Source organism: Myodes glareolus, chromosome X (assembly GCF_982192425.1).
Source record: "Myodes glareolus chromosome X, mMyoGla1.1, whole genome shotgun sequence".
NCBI classification, from domain to species: domain Eukaryota; kingdom Metazoa; phylum Chordata; class Mammalia; order Rodentia; family Cricetidae; genus Myodes; species Myodes glareolus.
In genome coordinates, this window is record NC_142053.1 from 13800707 (window position 1) to 13808775 (window position 8069).

At 38.5% G+C, this 8069-nt stretch overlaps 1 pseudogene; it reads left to right on the forward strand.

Annotated features, from left to right (window-relative positions):
- The first annotated feature begins 508 nt into the window (after window positions 1–508).
- Window positions 509–1043, forward strand: LOC125415490 (thymidylate synthase pseudogene; annotated as a pseudogene).
- The last annotated feature ends 7026 nt before the right edge of the window (window positions 1044–8069 follow it).

Genomic DNA, 8069 nt, shown 5'->3' on the forward strand with positions numbered 1-8069 from the left:
CTACAAGTAAGACAGCCCTGGACCCTCTTGGAAAATAATCCTATTCTAAGTAGATTTTTATTGTTCCTCCTTCTTAAATACACCCCTAAATTAGTAGACTGTTAATTACTGTTCTGAAATGTTTATTACCCTTGCTCTCATTTTAGTCACTAAAAGCTTATGCATGCAGCCAAAGACAGTATTTGTTCTTTGGGGAATGGACACAAAATATATTGTGACTCATACATACTACCATTGACATTAAACCAGATATCTTCTACAAGTGTTATTGCTAAATGAGTCTACCCAATATGCGTATGTGAATTAGGTTTTTTGATACTGAAGGTATAGAATTAAATCAATCTCACTAAAAGTCAACTTGATGAGTTTTGCCCATTTATGCCTATCAATATGTATTTGGATTCTTATTCATCCATCTACACTACTTGTTCTCCCCTAACCTTTGAGTTATAGATGAACTGATACTAATATTTTTTTCTACAAATTTCTGAAAGTACTGGTAACCAGAATGTGGCTTTTACCTAGGCAGGGGCAGTATCTGGGGCAGTTGGAGCACATTATGCGCTGTGGTTTCAAGGAGGACCACACGGGTGCAGGCACCTTGACGGTGTTAGGCATGCAGGCACCATACAACCTGAGAGATGAACTTCCTCTGCTCACAACCAAACGAGTGTTCTGGAAGGGTGTTTTGAAGGAATTGCTGTGGTTTATCAAGGGATCCACAAATGCTAAAGAACTGGCCTCCAAAGGAGTGAGAATCTGGGATGCCAATGGGTCCCGAGATTTTCTGGACAGCATGGGATTCTCTGCACGACAGGAAGGGGAGCTGGGCCCAGTTTATGGTTTCCAGTGGAGACATTTTGGAGCAGACTACAAAAATATGGATTCAGATTACTCGGGTCAAGGAGTAGACCAGCTGCAAAAAGTTATTGACACTCAAAACCAATCCTGACGAGAGAAGAATCATGATGTGTGTCTGGAACCCAAACGATCTTCCCCTGATGGCACTTCCTTCAACAATCATCAGCTCAAGAATGTATTAAAGGGAATCTTCTCATCAACCTTCAGATCTACAAGATCTATCAAGCCAGGCATCGGTGGGACATACCTTTTATATCAGCACTTGGGAGGCAGGGGCAAGTAGATCTGTGTGTTTGAGTTTAGCCTGGTCTACAAAGTGAATTCCAGGACAGCCTGTGTTGCTACATACAGAAATCCTTTCTAGAAAAACCAAATTCAAAACCTAAATAAATAAATAAATAAATAAAAATAAGAAAAACCTATTGTTGTCTTTTTCAGAGCATTAAGAAGTGGAGAAATGTTTCTTTCCTGAAACTGTGTTTTATTAACCTTTATCAAGTACAAGAAACTAGGACATGATGGAATTTTTGAACTTTCCTGTCAGCAGCTAAAGGGTAATGCTTGTTGTGATTGTTGCTTGGAAAAACAAAGCAAAACAAAACAAAACAGGCCTCTTCTGCCTAAAGGTCTCAAATTAACCTCCTTCACTACTGATTAGAGAACACTGGGATTAGAGTTTTAGTCTGTTGTTGTCATTCCCATGTCATATGTCAGTGAGATATTTGTTTCTGCAGATGCAGAATGATTTATTAATAATGTTGGTTTATAGCTGGCTCACTCTTTCTTATTACTGAGTTAATGCAGAGAGTTTCCAGGAGCTCCCTAAGAATGCTTTAGAGCTCAAATACAGATGATGAAACTTTTCCTTGCTGATTCTGAGTTCCGGATAATGAAAACCATTTGGTTGCTGACATTTTGTTACAGAAGGATCATTCAATTTTTAATCTTTGAATATCTTCGTTTTATCTCACTGATAACATATCTGTTGTATATCCTTTCAAATTGAAAAATATTCTATCCTGCAGAAAGTTCCTTGAGCAGGATGGTAAACAACTCAAAATAGCTTCAGTAAGTCCCTGAACCTGACCAGATTCACTATGCCCCTTCCTGCCAAAATAAGCAATAGAAGCTGAGAGAGTTCCTTCCCTGACAGAAGGTAACCGAGCTGCAAAGAAGACTCTGAGAGCAAACCATCTCCCTGGAAGAACTGGAAACCAGCTGATCTGCCTGTAGGAAGTTTAGACCAACTGAAGCACTTGGACCTACACTTGGACTGGAGACTCTCAAACATGCTGCATTGTCTGTAAGGTATGCAGTGTGTTCCAGGTTCTCAGCATGGGGTGGGCTTTGGTGATGCAGCTGTCTTTGAATCAGTTTTGCTCATGTAAATGATCCCTCACCCATATTTCTGTAAGTAACCCCCAAAAAACTGTTTGGTTCACCAAATTGGACTTTGTTGGCATCTGGTCTGTCATGGGTTTGCTATCTGGTGTGAACAGAATTGCCAGCTGCATCCCCTGGAAAGTTTTAACACATAACAATATAACATTTTATGAAGCTGCAGACTGACATACCTGCTTATAAATATGTTCAATGGTAAAGTTTTAACATAGTTTAAAACCTTCACAGGTATCAGAGTTTTGCAATTTGCAATAATAGTTGGATTACAGTTGTGGTAATTAGAATTATTTAAAATTGTGGTATCTATTAGGTAGTGAATTTTATTCTGAAGACTGCAGGTTACAGATCCTTTAACTGTAACTATTTTCTCATGGGTAAAATGGAGGCAACAGTCATATTTTGCATATCTTATAAGGTTGTTGTAGAATTAAATGTATTAATTTTACCAAGTACTTAGAACAGTGCCTATTGCCTTGGAAGACAGCTTGCTATTGCTCCCATTAATAAGAAACCACAAAAATGAGTTTTCAGATGAAGGATCTATGGTGATAAGCAAAATCTTCATCAGTATGGTTATAGGCCAAGGCCGGTTCAGGCACCCTCTCCTCTGTCCAGAGAACAATGTGGGGATCTCTCCTTGGACCTGGGATCCCCTTTATAATCAAGTCTCTTTTAAACTCTAAAATGACTCCCTTAGTTGAGATATATACTTCCCTGCTCCCATATCCATCCTTCTTCCCTCTCCCCATCCCAGTCCACCTAGCTTTCCCCATTCCTTCCCTACTCCCTTCTCTCTAACTCTCTCCCCTTCCAACAACCCTCCCACCCCCCCATGCACCCGAGGTTACCTGGGACTCTTGTCTATTTCCAATCTCCAGGCTTATCACCATAGATCCTACATCTGATGATGGATGGCGATACAGATGGAGACCCACATTGGAGCACCGGACTGAGCCCACCATGGTCCAAATGAGGGGCAGAAAAAGGAAGAACATAAAAAAACTCAGGACCGCGAGGGGTGCGATCACCCACTGATACAAGGGGACTGATCTAATGAGAGTTCACCAAGGCCAGTTGGACTGGGACTGAACGAGCATGTGATCCAACCAGATTTTCTGAATGTGGCCGGATCTCTGAATGTGGCTGGTCCGGAGCCTTTCTGAAAAGCCACTGACAAAGACACTGGGACTTGTTTCCTCTGCATATGCTGGATTTTTGGGATCCAGTCTGTTCGGATACTCACCTTCAGGACCTGGAAGAAGTGGAGAGGAACTTGAACTTCCCACAGGGCTGGAAGCCCTGACTGCTCTTAGGGATGAAGAGGGAGGAGGAGGGGGAGGGGGGAGTGGGAGGGTGTTGGGAGGAGGGGCGGAAATGAAAACTTTCATAATTTAATAAACTTTAAAAAAATGAGTTTTCAGGATTAAGGTTCTGACTTTGCTTTACAATTTGAAACCAACATGACCTTGAGAAAGCCTGTTACCTCATTGGGTTCCAAGTGGCCCATATGTGAATTGAAGATAATGATGGAAATATATCATAATGTTCTTTTATAATAGCACTAAATAATTCTGGTAAAGTACTTTGTAAACTAGCTATCATTAAATAAACCAAAGGACTCGCTTATCACTATTATTAATATCTGCATGAGAATTATTTATGCTTGGAAATATGAATGAGAAAAATGTTTTCATTTCACAGATTAGAAATGAGAATAACCTCCATATGTTCTTACAGCTTTTTGTACATTTTTAAACATTGTCTGAAAATATTTCAGCCTTTCATTTTTATTGACCTGTAGTGTTTGTGTTTGTGTTTGTGTGTGTGTGTGTGCACGCACGCACGTGCATGCATGTGTGCATGTGTGTATGTATTTAATAGTTCAGCTTCAGAATATTCTTATTCTGAGCCCTAATGCCTATATGTTTGTATTTGCAGATACGACTTTAAAACATCACTAATGACAAACATTCCAGTCTTTTAAGGTTAGTATCATTATGTGAGACCACAGAGAGATTTCTCTATCTCTATTCCATAAAAAAGCTCCTCCATAAGAAGGCTCCTCTGCCTGCTGCCTGTGGATCAGGACGTCAAGCTCTCAGCTACTTTTCTAGCACCATGCCTGCCTCCATGTTGCCATGTTACCAACCGTAATAATGATGGCCTAAACTGTAAGCAAGACTCACATTAAATATGTTCTTTTATAAGAGTTCCTTTATCATGGTGTCTCTTCACAGCTATTTAAATTTCAGTTAAACATAGTTTCATGCCAAAACATACATTTTAGGGTTTGGATGTATTTAAATCAAATACTGTTAGCCAGGCTTACAGTAATCCCCTGCCGCAGTGAGGAGGGTCCTGTATCCTTTCAGAGAGCAGCTGTTTACTCCCTCAATAGTCAAGTCACTTTTGTATAGTAGGAATATCTTGGTTTCTTTATATTCTATCTCCATTAAGTTTCCTGCATCCTGTACCCTCCCCATTCCCTCTTTGCCCTCCCTCTGTAAATCTTTTTACCAACAATATTCACTTTCTTTTTTCTTATGATCTACTAATCCCTCTTCCTTGAGGTAACTCTTTTCCCTTATTGCCATTCTTGTTTCCTGACTTGCAAAGATACTCCATTACAGACACACCATATTAAAAGAGTTGAAACTAGAATTCTCATATGAAATAGAATATGCACTATTTGTCCCTTGAGGCCTGAATTACCTCCTTTTAGATTTTTAAAAGCAATTTCATCCACTTCCCTGAAAACCACGCAGGGAACATATTTCTGGTACATATCTAAACTTACCTAATGAAACAATGCCTTTTAAATTAAGGCTATACTCATACACAAAATGGCTCCCAGCCTTAATCAGAGAAGCCGTGAATAACTATTTGTGGATATTGCATGGTTATTGCAATCATGACCATGCAGCTGGAAACAAGTAAGCCTGGGTTCTTCAACATTCCATCATGCATGGTGGAAGGGCTCATGAGACTTAACTCCTCCCTGGATAGCAATTGGCAGTTAACGGTTAATGAAAGGGGGTATCATTATCTTTAGTGGTACAGTTACTGGTAAGTTGTTTTTGCTCTATCTAATAAATAGCCCATGATCTCATCCCTAATTAAACACAATCACAAAATAAATAAAAGTGGAAGCAGACCATTTGGGAAGAAAAAGGGGAACGATAGGAGTGAAGAGTAAAATTGAAGGCATGCCAGTTAATATAATCACAATTGTCAAAATGATATTAAATTCAATTAAAAAATAATGGAAAGGAAGAGTTTGTACTTAGAATACTATGGTACAGTTGAGTGTTACTATAGAACCAACCTGGTTTTAGACTATGTTTAATACTTTTTTTTTTTACTCTTTTTACCCTCTTTGCTCTTTTGAGAGACCAGCCACCCAGCTCCCAAAATCATATATGGAGACTTATTCTTACTTATGAATGCCCAGCCTTAGCTTGGCTTATTTCTTGCCAACTTTTCTTAAATTATTCCATTGATTTTTTGCCTCTGGGCATTTATCTCTCTCTCTTTCTGTATACCTTTCTTTACTTCTTTCTCCATGACTTGCTGTGTAGCTGGGTGGAAGAAGAGAAAGGTAATTGTCAATATCACCCTGTGAGCTACAATAGTAAGCTAATGTCAAGAATCACCAACTGGGACAATAGTGACAGAAATGTAATGCGATCAACCAACAATCTTTTCATTACATTCAAGGCCTACTCTAGGCGATGGAATCCATATCCTACACTGTTAATTAGGCCAAGAACCTGAGATTACTTCATTCATGAGCTCTATGGAGAAGCCTCCTACAATGATTCTGCTAAGTGAACATAGCAATAAAATGACTTCTACAAACTTAGTGCTATTTCCATAGAACAGTACATTCCTCAGCCTTTATCACAGAAGCCTCTTCTTTCAGTAGATAACAATTAACATAGAAACACAGTACCATATAACATACAGAGGGTGAGAATATTTGAAGTACTCATCCCCAAATTGAATGTCCATATCACAGTCCTCACCTCAAGGTTTATAAATCAATGTATAAGAGGAGGCAGAATGATTGCAAGAGTCAAAGGTCTTTGATGACTCCAAAGGGAAGTGTCTTCCAAACACAAAAGGACTGATAAACATACAAGTGACTAAAACAGTATACAGAAGATCTCCACAGGTTCAGACCAGATAAAGTCTCAGAACTGAGAAGACTGAAGTATAAGCAAAATTCCATCTCTACACTAGTAGCTATTTTCAATCAATACCTGCTTGGCAAGTAAGAAAATGGTTTTCTTCACTGGGGTGACACTGGGTATAGAAATAGTTGACCAACGTAAAATGACTTCAATGTATTTGTGTTTGTCTGGTTTGCTTTGTTTGTATACATACTTTTTTGTTGTTTGTCTCTAACTGTGTGTGTTTGTTTTGTGTGTGTGTGTGTGTGTTTTAAGAAAGAGAAATAATATGAAGGTAGGTGGTTAAGGAGAAGAGATTTGGGAGACTTTGTAAGAGGGGAAGGAATATGACTGCTATATATTGCATTAACATATAAAAATCGAAATGGGAAATTTTAAAATTTAAAATAAAATTAATTAATTAAAAAGTTAAAAAATATAGCAGTACGAGATCAACCACTTTTGAGCTGTCGATCAAAGTGGTCCCAGAGGCCTCCAAAACAACACAGGGCATTGCTATTGCTTTTGGTTGTCAAATAAACTATACTTGTAAGACCATATTGCAGAAGAAATAATGCATTTTGGTTCCAGTATATGAGGACATTAAGTTGACATTTATCAAGTTAATTTTTAGTGAAGAAAGATACTGTGAATGTTACTGGTAGATAAAAGTAATTACCAATTTTACCCAGCTTTTAACCTTGTGAGCTACAAAGATAATTAGCTTTGTAGCTACCTATCTTTCTCACCTAGAAAGAAAAGTCCATTGGTTGAATAGTGGCAGGCATATTTAGGAGTAACAAGCTGCTTTATAATGAGATTTAAGGCCTATTTCAAAAGACTGAAGTCATAGCTGACGTTGTTAACTGAGTCAAAAATCTCCAAGGCTGGTCAACCATCGACCCTAGGGGAGAACCTACCGCTTGAGTACATGTTGTTAAACTGCCTTCTAACTAAGGAGCTATTGGCAGTTGATAGTTATTGGGGGAGGGGAACATCAGTTCTTTTCAGGGAGGTAGGCCCTGGATAGGTTGCTTATTCACCAGTAGATGGAAAAATATAAATATGAAATACATTTGCTACATAGTAAAAATATAATAACCAAATTTTTAATATGCTAATCAAAAGGTTTGTTGGAGTTTGAAATTTATGCGACTCTACAAATCTTGAAATTTTAGTCTCCAGCTAAAGATCCTATTGGGAAATGATGGACTCTCGGAGAGGGGGAGGACCTAGTTCAAAGATACAAGTTAATGGAAAGAGGTACATTTGACGGGTGTGTTGGATCCGTGTTCTTCTCCCCCACCTATAATTTACAATCACCACAAAGTAAACAACTCTGTGCTGACACATGCCACTTTACATAATGTTTTGCATCACCACAGGCCCAAGCTAAAGAAGTCAAGGAAACCACTAGAATGGCTATAGTTATAAATATTTTCAAAAATAAAATATCACAGTTTTGGAAGACTATGAGGAAAATGAAACACTTATAGAGCTATGATGGAAACAGAGTTTGTCATTTTTTCAACAAATCATGCAACATTTTGACCTCTAAGCATATAGCCAATAGAGCTAAAGCCAGAAAAGTATAGTGCAATTGAACTTCCCAAATGGTGAAGATAATGTTGCAAG